The sequence below is a fragment of the Strongylocentrotus purpuratus genome, unplaced genomic scaffold (assembly GCF_000002235.5).
Source record: "Strongylocentrotus purpuratus isolate Spur 01 unplaced genomic scaffold, Spur_5.0 spur5_scaffold_15, whole genome shotgun sequence".
Lineage (NCBI taxonomy): Eukaryota > Metazoa > Echinodermata > Echinoidea > Camarodonta > Strongylocentrotidae > Strongylocentrotus > Strongylocentrotus purpuratus.
This window is the reverse complement of record NW_022145600.1, coordinates 34,324,291-34,339,212: the sequence shown is the minus strand read 5'-3', so window position 1 is coordinate 34,339,212 and position 14,922 is coordinate 34,324,291. Positions and strand designations below refer to the sequence as shown.

The window sequence follows — 14,922 nt, the reverse complement described above, 5'->3', positions numbered from 1 at the left end:
CATTCTTCTAATCGAATGAGAATTAACCCTGAAAATTATCAAATTTTAGGAGAAAACCGATGTTTACTTTCAGGATGATTAGTTACTAGCTTTTCATAACCCTTTGGAAGTCTGGACTGATTTCTCAATATTTATTTTAAAAGATTAAACAGTATATCTTGATCTGTTTTCCTCCAAGACTAGAAGCCATGTTTTCATCCACATACAATTGTATAGCACCTTGTTGACTTCTTTTTTACTGAGTCCAAACGACTTGGGTCTGAAACTCTGAATCCACAAGAAACACATATGAAATAGAGACAAAATGCAGAAAGTAAGAAATATATAGACCTAAGAAAGAAAAATGTTGAAAGGAAGTCTTTGTATCTCCTGGAACAACTTGGCCTCATGTAAATGATGTATGACCTAATGACTGTCCCCTCCTATTTGCGTCTCTCACCAGCTTCTCTGTGGGTTCACGTAACTTCACGTTGTACCCATCTACATCGTTACAGGAAGTTGTAAACCCAAACGTCTTTAGTAGGATTGAGTTTGAAGTCTTGGAGAAGAGCAACATGTTATGTTTTGTCTTTCTTTTTTCTCAGGCTTGATGTGTAAAGTTTCAGAGAAGGGAATGACAGATTTAGTATGACTGGTACAGGTCTATCTATACAACCGCCCACTGCTTGGAATTAATGATTATTTAGATGATATAGGCACACATGTATGACTCAAAATGATAACAACATTGCTGTCCATGTTGTCATGAATATTTCTTTGTTTGCCCTCTTCCCGTATTATGCCAGTGTCTCTTTGGGGATATGCTATGTGAGCTCCTTTGTCTCTCTTGCCAAGTCCTTTTCTACAGATTAATAAACTTTGGTCAGATTTACAGTTGTTTATGAAAAATAAACAAAAGATGTTAGCTTTTATAAATGATAATCAAATATAGTCTATCAGTACCGGTATGAGTGATATATTAACATATTTTAAAAGATGACTTCAAATTTTTAAAGGAAATTTTACTTTCATCATTAGTAGTAAATTTACTACATTTTCAAATTAACAGTAGTCGGTAACACTTTTGTTTACTGCACTAATTTCTCATTTTCAGAAAGTTCTGAAATTAACTGATAATGAGTTTTCAACAAATTCTTTCTTCAGTATTCTGGTTACAAGGATTTAAATCAACAATAAAGAAATCAAATTATTCCTCTCTCTTTTATAAATGCCAGTATCTTATATTTTCTTTTGATTTCTTTTGTATGGCCATTGAAACATATGGACCCCTTTGAGGTGAATCCAACGATTTATCTTGTTGGACTGTTTGGCATCACCCTGCATCTATCACGTCTCCTTTACATCAAACTAAACAGGAAATTACAGATCAATGGATGGAATGTGAAAACTCTTTCATTTTTAGAAAGAAAACTTGGGATTATGCGGATAGGAAGTTCTGCGTCCTACAACTGTAAAGGTCATGGATGTATCTTTCTGCAAAAGCGTTGTGAGGGAACAGATAACGTGTTGATTTTGCAGCACAGCTTGATATCATTGTAAGGCAACATTGGTTGAAGTACATTCTAATTTAGGTATTCTAATCTTTACACAAATATTTAGAGATTTTACATTTTAGAACATTTTCAAACCACCTTATTTTTATATTTTTTAGGTGGTCAATCATTAAACAGTTGCTCCTAAGACATTTGCTTCAAACATTATTTCATAAAAGATATGGTGTTAGGGTTAGGGATGTGAAGGAGAAAAGCACCCACTCGCAAAAAGGTAAACATGAAATTGCTTAGTATGGTCCAGCAACATATGGCCTATTCCCTTATAACTGCCCTGAAAGGGTATAAAAGCTTCATTGAGTTCCTGTACTGTATTAAGAAGATAAGGATACTGCTCAAGTCCATGTCTGTCTGGTCATCCTTGATGTAATTTAATGACTTTGGCTTGGCCATGGCTTGACACAAGCTCTATCAATTAGCTTAGTTCATACTGAGTTGACTGGACAGGTAATTTGACAGAGGAAGATAGCTGGTGTATACAGAGTGGGCATGAAGATTTTGGAGTTATGGTTTATGCGTCTATAGAGATTAAGTACACTCTGTGTATTTGTGTAGGCCTAAAGTTTCTCCACAAGATTTCTCTTGTTTCACAATATTCTAATAGAAGAGTAGATAACAAGGAGAAGGAAGACTTTACACTATCAGAATTTGTGTCAAACCAAGCAAGGAGTCGTGAGCCTTGATTACCCTTTGGTCAAGTTGCTAACTGTCAAATTGCCTTGCTATGTATGCATATAGGCCTCATTAGGACCCTCTATCTAATTTTCATAATGATAGTGTAATGACCAAGATAGGGGCAAACAAACACTAACAAATCTGTTGTTTGTTGCTGATGTGAGTTTGTGTGCATTAGGGATTATTATCAACACCCCCATTTCCTTTCTCAATCTCATGCTCTTTGAAGATACTTGTCACAAAAGAGCATGTGTTCCTCAGTCCCTCAGGAAGTAAAGGCCTATGGTGTACATTGTTGAGCCAAGGAAAGGGTGTTGTGGTTGTTTAATGATGCTACTAGTTAATTAGGTATCATGGTATGAGTATCAATTTCTATTTTAAAAAATGCAGTTTTTTATTGGAAATGTTTACAATATGTTTAAGCCCCTTTCAAATACTTCATACTAGTGAAAGGAGGGGGGGGGGGGGAGGGGGATTGAAATGTCTTGAAAAGTTAGTCTTGAAAAACAATGTATATAAGTTAAAGCATGATTTGATTTTTGTTAAAACCTACTTGGAATAGTTGTTGAACAAATTTGTCGGGATGGTTTAAATCAAAAGGGATTCACATGGAATAGCTTGTAATAGAGCTTTTGTTCACAAATTCTAATGTAATCTGTACTAAAACACTTCTGGTCAGAGTCAATATTGTAAGCTTGAAAAAGATCATGTATTATTGGACTTTTTCTAAACTTCTCCAATGCATTTTGCTGCAAATATAACTTACAGATTCTTTGCTTGTGAGAATAAGATTTCCCAAAGAGAATAGAGTTTCCAAGTTGTGGCAGATTCACTGAAAACTTCAAAAGTCTGAGAAAAGCTCTGAAGTTTGAATAAATGAGACTCTATCATCGAAAGTGTTCTGTCTTGTAGTACATTTGTCTTCTGTGTCCAAACTATCGGATATTTGTTATTTCAGGGGTCTCAGTAGAGTCGTTTCTTTCAGCCCGCCTTTTCTTCATTCTGCCGTTTGTACATTGACATACTGTTAAGAAGAATACATGGGTCACACGTTTCTTCTGCCTGGTTTTTGTCAGTCCCATTTCTGTTTTGATAAACCTGAATAAACCTCTTTTTGATACCAGAATCTGTATTTGGAAGCACCTGCATTCATGGCTAACAAAGGTAGGGTCACAATTTTCACAGGATACCAGGAAAAAAAAGAATGGGAGGAAGAAAGAAGTAACACCTTCTGCCTGATCTCGCCCTCTTTAGGGGTCTTTATTCAGTCCGCATCTGCCCTGTATCAAATGATGCTACTGAACGAGTCTCCTATTCACCAACATGCTAACTGGCCGGGGGACATGTACCGATAAAGGAAGATAAGTGGCTTTTGTAATTGGAGGAAATTCAACTGTTGCGATTCCTTTCTTAATGTCCCCTTTTGATTTGTCCCCTATTGAAATCTGCACCCCTCAGCCAGCGCTTTTTGCACCCCTGGCTGCTGGCGGGGGCGAGCGAGCTAGGATCAGAGAAGTGGCAGTAAGTGATTCCTTGGGCTACGTATCCTTCGTTCTATTTTCCCCCGTTGTCGTTGCCATGATGTTCCTTCAGGATACATCATACTCGTATGGGAGGGGAAAAGAAGATGAATTGATGGAGAGAAAAGATGAGAAGGAAAGAGAGAAGATTGTAAGAGACAAGGATGAAGGAGAAAGAGAGAAGAGCAGAGGTATATAAGAGATGGATATATCAAACTCAAATGGGAAGATAGGGAGATGAATTGATGAAGAGAAAAAGAGACGAACAGAAGGAAAAATGAATGGAGAAGGCAAGGGTGTATGAGAAAGATAAAATAAAAGAGAGCATATACATGTATGTACATCTTTAAGAGATTAAAAAGTCAAAATCAGTCAAGAACAAATGAGGATATTGGAGCATGAACCAAATTGAGAATGAGAAAGGAATACGATGTTGATTTTATTGAAAAGTAAGAATAATTGTCTTGTTAAAAGCAGAATTTCATTTTATTTTTCAAATTACTCTTATCTGCAAGATGATTTCATTTATTAGGAAATAATTGTAGTTATTGGTACAAACAAGATTCTATTGAGGTCTAAAATATGTGGTTAAGTTATGATTATTCTAGACTGCTCAATATTGATATCAGCATTGGTAGTTTTTCTATTTCAGTTGATGACTAATAACTTCAATAGTCTTGAAGGCTGAGTGAGATATGCCCGGCAATATTGAGAGGTATACAGTCACTTAGCCCGGCTAAACTCAACCCATGAATGAAATGGTAAATATCTGCTGGGGACCCCCGCACAATAGTTTGGCATACCAGTCAGCCCCTGTCCCAATCCCTTCCTTGATCGGTGTTGACCAGGGTGAAAGGAGGACAAAAGATCGGTAGTTTGCAAGAAACAACACCGTAATGGACCGTGATTGGGAATAATGACAGGATAATAACACTGCAAAGAAGAGCTCAATTGCTACTTCCATCTTCTTTTCTCATTTTCTTTGAAGATCAGGAACAAAAGGGGGTCGGGGGAAGAGGAGATCCTTGGTCTGTCATCTCGCGGCTAGCTCACACCAGCTTTCTCCTGTGACTCTGGGGCAGCCGATAGGGGCCCTGTAATTGGGTAATTGCAGTAACGACTCGCTGTGGGGGTGAAAACTCAAAGACTTTGGCAGGATTACAAGCCCACGGGGCTGCTCATGCTTTTATTCATTTGTCGGTTTGCGTTGTGGATTAGCCAGTGTCGGGCTGCAAAAACCAACATCAAGTTCGCCTGGGAATGCGGCTGTTGCCACAGAGAGGTGCTCTCGGGTTACCCCGGCAGTGCGCGCTCCCAAACGAAACCGCCCTCTCGACAACTGATTCCTACAAGTCACGTGTGAAACGTCAGCCACAGAGTCACATGTACCAACGCAAACGGAGAAAACCGTTGTAAAATTACTCCTAGTGAGAGAGGCCAACTCTTAGTTCGTTACCGGTATCACCTGCATGCTTTCTTGTTCCAAAACGCCTCTCTCTTGTTTATGCCTTCAGCTAGCTTTTGAAAGAACAATGCTTGATTCGAAACAAGGCTATTAATTTCCTGGTTAGGGAAGGGGAGATAACCAATTGGAAAAGCAAATAAGAGAAAATGGGGGACTGGCAATTGTTGAGAATCACAATGGTAATGTGTCTTTAGTGTTAATCGTTGCCTAGTTGGTTGAAATTAAATACTTTATTTGTTAGATGGTGAGCTAGAGGGCCATGTGATAAGTGGATATCCATGGGAAGTTTCCCGCAAATTCCTCTCTCAAGCTGGATTTAATTCGGCGAGAATAGTTTTAAAAATCTTTGTGGTCCAATCAAAATATGTAGAGAGCTAGCTTGCTCTCTCCTCGTTCAGCTCTTAGAATGAAATGTTTGACTGCTTAGAGAGGATCTAATCAACTAAATGAACTTCATAAAGTTACAGAGTATGAAGGAGAAAAATCTGACTTATCAAGCTAACTAAAGAGCTTTTATTGTCATTCAGATTTTAGACTTAACAACAAAAATGTTTAGATCCAGTGAAAGTGAACCAATTGTCATTAATTTAATTATCACAGAGTTTCCATGAAAATGATGAAACAAATCATAAGAGATTTTTAAAAAAATTAAAGAGCAAACAATATTTGTGTGGATTATTCTTTATAGAGCAAAATCTTAAAGAAAAATCAGAGATATTACAAGTTTGTCATGTTTATTTTTTTCTTCATAAGAAGTTGTTTTCTTTTCAGTTTCAGTTGTCCCTAGTTTGTTGAACCTTGGTCGGATGGCGTTGTCTAGGGATAGGCCTGAATCCATGGGGGAATCCCCTAAATTAGTTGGTCAATCATTCTCCGTTAGTAGATTGACCCATTAAATCTACATCAAATCCTGAAATATTACCTCCTCTCTGAAGCCATCATGCATACCGCAAACATTCCAAACATCTGCCTTCGGAAAGAAGAAGAAGAAAAGAAATTCTCCTGAAAATTTAGTTTTGATGAAATAGTTGTGATGAATAGCTTCAGTATGTGATCTTTGAATTGGTCAGTTTAGAGTTTATATTTGACAGAGGTCCTTTAGATATCTCAGGTGGCTGAAATGATGAAAATTGAATATTACTTGGGAGAGGAAAGTTTTGCTGATCGCTGACAGCCTAGGTGGCGGCCCAGGATCAGGTGATGTCCACCAGGACTCCTGGAGGTAGCTGAACCTGTCATTGGTAGTAGATACCAATTTGAAGTTTGCTCTGTACTGAGTACTCCACTCTTCGGCTAAAGGTTCTACCAATCATTGAGGTTTGGTAGTCTGAAGTAGTAACAATAAATTGGACTTTAAAAAAAAAAAATTCCCCTGACCTAACTTCACCTGTAAATGCTTGTTATATCTTTTAAATATCGTGAAAAACACACCAATGCCTATATTCAATGATGATATAAAGACATGATGAATAGATTTAAAGGTAAAGACCAGTTATGGTCATGCGATTGCATTGTGAAAGAAACGTTGTGGAATCGATCAGAAAAGGTTGATCATCTAGCATCTAGCATCTGCAAGGTTCTGGAATCATCAAAATGATAAGAAATTTGGCCCATTCTTCGTAAAGTTACAAGCACTATACACAGAAAGATGTATATGGGACTACCCTATATCTCTCACAGACCATGAGAGAAACAAATGTACCAAATATATGAATTAGTAGGCGGTTTCCCGGCAAATTTTTTATCATCATGTATTAGTCAAAACATATTCTTTCACATGATCGGTAATGAGAGCTTCCATTTCATTTTTTGAAATTGGGGCGTTTCCAATACTGGTCTTTACCTTTAAGAAGAAAGACATTAGAGTACATTTTTACTATACAGAGAATCAAAGAATTTTGATATGAAAATAGAATATAGTTGTTTAGCATAGTGTTGCAACTTCTTCATTGATTTGAAAGTTTGGTTCTAATAAGATCGTGTAAACTTTTGATGTAAATTTATTTTAACAAATGTATATCTTGCATATGTGCATATTGGAAGATGTTTACACCTCAACACTAACAGAAACAGAACCTCTGATTAGCCAGGATAAAAATCTAAGTGTTTGTCTTAAATGCTTTTATTTTGAGTTAATTGGCCATTTCTGCAAGTAGATACTATTTATTGCAGAATGAGACAATAGAGTATGTTCAGTTTGATGGTATACATGGGCAGATCGATCAAGCCCGACACCATGAATCCCAATCACTACTGATCTGACCATGTAACGGTTTATGGCAGTAAGATATGATATAGTGTCCATCCAGAAGGTCAAGAGCGAACTCACTCTGAACTTTGCTTTAATGACGGATGCTTCGTGAAAGACGCGTAGAGGAGATTGATACTTACAAGTAAATTGTTTGTCCTAGTACAACACTAATCTTAGATAGTGTCTACTGCCAAATTCCAATCTACGATTCATCTGTCGCCAGTCTGTGTTTGCATTTGTTTTATCAAAGGGCCATTCCATGGTAACTCGCGTTACACTTAATGGGTACATTGACACGATAATGTGCCTATATCTTAGAACTGCTAGGATCTACAAGATACTTTTTTCAAACATGGACAGGGTAGATATAGAACAACTGAATGAAACAAAAAAGAAAATTGAAGAACAAACTTTTTTAGATTCTTGGATTATTGAATTTCGGTAACTCGCGTTACAAAAAAAGGACATGGTCAATTCTACGAGACCCTCTTTTCTCCTCATACTAGACAATCTTGACAAAATCTTTCCTATTTTAATTTGATAGTAGGTTGTGACTTACTAGTATAAGATCACAATATTAAAGATAAGAAACAATGGACTAGTAAAATGCAGGAAGCAAATATGTCGGTAACTCACGTTACGGTAACTCGCGTTACATTTTGTCCGGAGGCCATTTTCACCCCTATGTAATAGATTAAATATCACAGGACCCCTTAGAATATGGAAATATATTCATCTTTTTCCATTTAGCGAAATTTTCAGGAAAAAATATTACAAGAATCCTGTGTAATCTGCAATAAATTGGGTTTTTTTCAGCTACAGTCCCACATGTACGTTTTTGATGATAGTTTGAGATCTTAGGAAATCAACAAAAATTTAAAAAAAATTGTATTGAATTTGAAAGGCCCTAATGTTTTATGAACATCCATGGCATAAGGTTAGTGATAAATCAAAGAATTAACATAAGAGGTACATTTCTTTTTTTGATGTCATGTCCTTCTTCTCATGGAATGGCCCCAAACGTGAAATAAAACATACAGAATGAATGCCTTATCAAAAATTATGGTGATCTAGTTTTTTATGAAGAGTATATTGTTTACTTTTCAAAGAATCAGTTGAAATTTATTTGGAGAAACCAGGTTTCTTTTAAATTGTAAGTGAACATGTTTTGAAAGGATATTTAACAGTTGAGAGAAAATTTAAGCATATAACATGATATATATATATGTAACCATTTGACTTTGAATAAAGTCAGAAATAATAGAGAGAGAGAGAGGGGATGGGGGCGGGAGGGGAATGTTTTAAAATACAGACCAGTATAAAAGAAGAGACATGTCCAAAATGGAACTTAAAATTTATCAAAGACTGCTGGATCATACACTCAAGAATATATTGAGACAAATAGTATAAAAAATTATTCATATCAGGCTAGAAGTTCTGGACCCATATCTTAAGACTTTAGTTCCTTCTCATGTTTTGATGTTCAGACGAAAACATCTTGTCGTCCTCACAACTGTGTGGATGATAAGAAGATAACAGGAAGTCCCTGAACTTCAGCGGGCTTATTTCTTGGCACCTTTAATGGTCCCACATATTTGCTTTAGCGTCCTTGTGTCGCCACTTCCTATTTGCATTCTGATATCTGTCCTTATAGCTCCCCTTCAATCAGGTCAAAGTTTCATTGTTGATGATATTGTTTCTTGAAAAATGTGGTCAATCTTGTAGAATGCGTTATCTATCTAAATATGTATTTTATTGACCATATTTTTGAATTACCATTCAAATTCATGGATATTTCTGAAAGTTCCTATAAGAGTTGAATCAGGGTTCAAACTGTAGGTTGCAAGATTTTAAACATCTTTTATATCTCCCCTGTTCTTAAATTGTATATGCCTAATTATGATACCTGTTATTTAATATTGACACATATCTTTTTATTAATTTTAAAGAAACTGAACTGAATAGTATCTTGAGAAGATTTTTGTTTTTAAATCAATTTAAAATCAATTGTAATAATAGTGAAAATGATGATTATGTTAATAATGATACTGATCATATTCTGTAGCATCTTTCCTTCCTACAACTATAGATACAGAGTGCTTTCAAATATATAACAATAACATCATGAAAATAGAGATATATACAAAATCCTTAGGGAAAATATATTAGTAAATGACAAAAGATGAATCACATAAGAAACAAGGGAACAAGATATTAAAATACATGTATCCTCTTGTATAAAGTCAGTAAACAAACTCTTATCAAGAGATGATGAAATAAAGAGTGGGTACCCCCTTGCTTCGGGCAGTGGCGCAGGAATTCCAGCAAGTTCATCGTTGCTGGTCTCCCCTAGATTCCACCGTGCTACTGACGCGTGTTATAGGGAGAAGAGAGGTATCGAATCTCGATATCACCTTCCAATTTAGCTCGCATAGGCCTAGGTGTTGGAGATATGATAGGATGATGGAAGAAGACAAACATGTTTTGATGATGTTATCTGAAGGCATCTTTGTGCCTCATTATGAATCCAGATAGATTATTCAACACATTTTAATTGGCTAGATTTCCGAAAAAATGATAAATGGCAATACATGTAAGTTTGGAAAGTATGGTCGACTTTGGGGATTCCATGTTTTTAAATTCATATTTCAATATGACTTCCTGTATGGAGTACCTTTTTTGTTTTTTTCCAGTTAGCTTGGTAGAATTTCATCTGATATATTCAAAAAGCTGAAATGTAATCTGATATCTGAAATGCTTTTAATAAAACTGTAAACTTCAACCCCCCAAAGAAAGAGAAAAAAGGGCAACAAGAGAAAGATTTGATGTATCTATTATAAACGTGTGATATTGTTATTGATGTTTTTTTTTTTTTTTTTTTTTGTTTTTTTTTATATTTGTTTTTTGTTATCTGAAGCCACATTGGCAATTATGTTTATGTTTGTGTTTAAGTTTAGACTTTAGAGTTTTAAAATGCCCATGTTGCTCCAAACAGACAATAATCCTTATTAATGAATTGACATATTGTATAATACATCATTATCGCAGTATTAACCACATTACTGCAATCATCGTGCAAATATACAGTACAAACATTGTCTCCAGTAGACATGGCAAGACATGTACTACATTGATAACATAGCGTCTTAAAGATAGGACGGATATAGGTCACAAACTATTCTTGTCAAACTCGTATCACGATGAACGGCATTGCATATAGTCATATCTAGTTATCAAAGCGGGCTACTTGTTGTGAAATCTATACCAGACATGTGTTCGTCAATCGTCATTCTACGTCCAATACCTCCTATTTCTCTAATCTTTCCTACGATTCCGGAGCTTTGAACCCAACATGAAACTCTGAATTATCTTTCATTGGCAGAGTCGGTGCACCATCTTACGTTACTTGCCGGCATTCCGCATGCTTCTTCATTTCAGGCAACCTGGGAAAAGCTCTCTTGAAGCCTGTCTTCACTTTCTCGAGATTGCCAAATATCCAGCTATTTGAACTATCCCGATCGCAAACTATCCAGCTAATTTGCGTCTTCATCAGACCGAAGTAGCAATTAGCAGGATATTTGGTCGGGATTATCATCCCAAGATATCTTGGGATAGTTTGCAAAATATCCCACTATTTGGCAAAATATCCAGCTATTTGTCCGGTGCGTCTTCACCAGACCGAAGACTCACATTATGCGCTAACACTGAGCAAAATATCTCGAGCTAATTTCTCAAGGTTGAGTTTCAAGTTTCGAGTTTGAATCTCTAGCTGATGGAGACGCGATTTGTAACTTCAGGATTATTTCCCAAATCAAAAATAGCGGGCTATTTGGCAATCTCGAGATGATGAAGACGCGCCTTCTATTGATTCCCTTGCTTGTATATCGCTCTCTGTGAACATATCTACTCTGACATATAGCAATGTAAACGACTAATATTACATTCTCAACCGCTGATTGATAAGTATGCATGTATGAGGATTGTGAAGGGAAAACTCGCCTCATAAAATATTACAAATGTATTGTATATGAGTCACTCTGCTGTTTTGTTTTGTTTCACCATTTTATTTCTTACTACAGACCCTTAAAGTATGATTAAATAATTAATATTTAAATAATAACTGTGTTGCAAACAGATTATAAGAATGTTATATATTTTAATGTTCATATACATAATACATTGTGTTTGCTAGAAGTTTGGTTGCTTACATAACAAATATTCTTTAATGAGACAGTGAACAGAGTACCCAACGTAGCGTCATTTTTTTTCTTTACCAGTAGAGAGATAATGTAGAGAGAGAGAGAGAGAGAGAGAGAATCAAATTGAGAAATGAATATACAACCCTGTCCTTAAAGGCTATAATCTTATAATTTAGCATTTCTTTTTCTATTTCATTTTGAATACTGGTATATGTTTTTATTCAAAAAGTTATTTATCAACTTTTGTACTTCTCAAAGTTAATGCAGTTTAGCTAAAAACGTGTATCTTCTATTACCAGCTGAGTTTGCTGCAGAAAGCATTATACTAATGTAATTACATGTTCTAAATTCAACTCTTGTGTAATACAGTGCTTTAATTTAATCCTTAAAATATCAATTTGTTGCGATGAAATTCAAGACAAGATCTGTGGAGAAAAAAAAGTGTCATGTGATATCAGTAAAATGATTGGCATTTTGTGGTAGTGAAACTTTCATTTGGATAAATCCATTCCTAGGGGTTTATTTTTACAGCGGACTTAATAGGATGATTGATTCCGTAATGAGGACTGCTACCTCAAATCTCCCCCCCCCCCTCTCTCTCCCTCTCTCTCTCCTCTCTTTCTATCTCGTTTTAGAGATATATTTAGTGGTATAATACATTTAGTTTTTAATGATACTCATTTCATCTCAAACCAACCAACAAATATTATTCTCTGAAAGAATGTGAGTGAATTCAGTCATGATTTGTAGAAAAGAAATAAATGAAAATGAAGATAAAGAAGGATAAGAAGGAGCAAAAATTCTGAGAGGAAGATAAAAGAAAAGGTTTAAAAATCTATTTTAAAATAAGTTACCGGGTAATTAATCAAGGGACAGGATTGTTCTAATGCAGATCTGGGTCAATAATTATAATTTCAAAACAAGATCAGAAAATTACACCATTGTATATTTAGTACTTATTTTGAATCTGTATTATTATGCAAGTGATTTCACTATGCCATCAGCCAAATGTTGGCAAATGTAGAATATTAATCTCTTTTCAAAGTCGATGCAATCTCTTTAAGTTAATGATGTTGTCATATGTAATTAGATTAACTACAGCTAACCACATCTGACAAACCATATGGCCATGCTGTGAAATAAGCAGCTAGTATATAAGGGCAGAATATAGTGTTCATGATACAAATTTTGGTTTTGGGAGTGGATCCAGGGCCCCCACTCCAGGGTCGAAGGGACCACATGCGCATTCCCAAAATCTCTATTAAAGGGATACTTTTTTAGCACAACAAAGTCTGGCCTGTATTGACTTTCATATCGTAGATATAGGGCGGTGCTTTCAAGCGGAGGGAACAAACATACGCGTACCCTAAATAACACCGAGTTGGGGGGGGGGGGTGGATCGACTATAAGTAACAAGTTTAGAGAGAAATATAATACCAAAATGTCCACTGACTACCAAATCAGCTCATTCATCTAGGCTGAAACCCTGAATTCATGTATTTTCCAGTTCCACATTGTCAATGGGATAATTTCAATCATTTAAAGGTAATACAAAGTTTTGGTATGGGGTCATGGATTTGGTTCAAATGAACATATTGGAAGCATATGTGATCCTTCAATATTCATTGATCGTTATCGCGGTTGAAATCGAGTCTAAAGTTATGAAATTGTAATTAATTAACTTTTTATGCTGAATAGCTCCCTCTCAAGGTCAAGATATTAATTTAGCTATGAAACAATATTTCTTGACTAAAATCGACCGATTAGCTATTCCCGTTTGGAAATTATATATCACAACTACATATTCTGAGATTTTCATGGTCACAGCTACCATTGTACGGCCGTAGGCGCTGTTTGAAATTTATCAAAATTTACCGGGAGCACCGGTAAATTTTTATATTCAATTTTTCTCGAAACCAAAAGTGTTTCAGGTGCTAAATTTTCTAGTGCTTATAATACATCCACAGGGGCATCCAAATATATCAAAATTATAAAGAATCACTATCCACCCAATTTTCAAAATTTCCCAAAACTTTGTATTACCTTTAAGGAGAAAGTTAGATCGTTCATCTGTTCAGAGCAAGAAGGGTATTAACTCTATATGAAGTATATAAATGTATGTGATAACGCAGTTCTTGCTCCCAACAGATAATATATACATCCCTGTATTGCTTGTTCATATGTTTCAGGATTTATCCAAAAATGGATGCAGTATATTAAAGTGTTACCTTGATACCCCTCAACCATCCTAAGAAATCGACTTGAAACATCCCTGCTTATTAATTTCTGACCATGACATAACTTTTTTCGGAAAGAAAAAAAACGTTATTCCTAGGATAGCAAGTATCCAAAGTGGCTCCAGGGGCCTCCTATATTAATAGATGAATATGGCTATGTTCACACGGCTTTTATCATATTTTAAAACTGTAAGTTAGTGAAATCTGAAGGTTTTCAGCTGACCGTGACATGTGTTTACACTTCAGCAAAATAAGGATGCTCAAAGTTTTAAACTGCAAACCGAGCAAGATGTTGGTACAAGCTGGTGAAACCCAAAAGTTGATTGTGTCCACACTGCAAACACTTTGAGTGAGGAGCCCCTGTGGCTCAATATCGCCCTAACCATAAAATTACTTCTGGTTTAAAACTCCAAGTAAACTGTACGTTTCAGAACCACGGGTGCATCTTCATCATGGTATTAACTACAAGATAATAATAATAATAATAATAATAATAATAATCCACTTTTATATAGTGCCCAATACATCGCTACAACGATGTGTCTAAGCGCTTTACAGATATATATTATTACCCTGGTCATAAAAAATCATAAAGATGATCTAAGAGTTTCAAACCAAGTGCCTTTCATATGAACGTAGCTGTGGAATATGAAGGAAGCGCTGGGGGTGGGAAAGAAGGAAGTCTGAATTTGTTCAAGGTGCGATGGGTAGCGGGGTGATTAGATTACTCCTGGATGAAAGATAGATAGGAGATAGTTCATCTTCGCTGAGGTATGGTTCTACAGTAGCAGCCAGTAGACTAAAGTAAAGGGGTGCTATGTTCATGGGTTTGATACACACCAAAATTTACAGAGGCTTACGGTAGTCAGGATTTTTTTATGTGGGAATGGTGGGGGGGGGGCACACAAGTTATTGTAAAAATATCTTACAGGTAAAGAAGAGAAGCAGAAATATAAATCAAGTAGATTTCTTAAATTTACTATTGGACTTTGAGGGGGAGGAGTATGGCCAGAGGGAAGGGCATG

At 35.9% G+C, this 14,922-nt stretch overlaps 1 protein-coding gene across 1 annotated transcript in view; it reads left to right on the top strand.

The window, feature by feature from the left end:
* The window catches only part of LOC100893885, a 78,366-nt gene that overhangs the window by 11,827 nt on the left and 51,617 nt on the right, over positions 1–14,922 (top strand). The gene's annotated exons all lie outside the window — the stretch shown is intronic.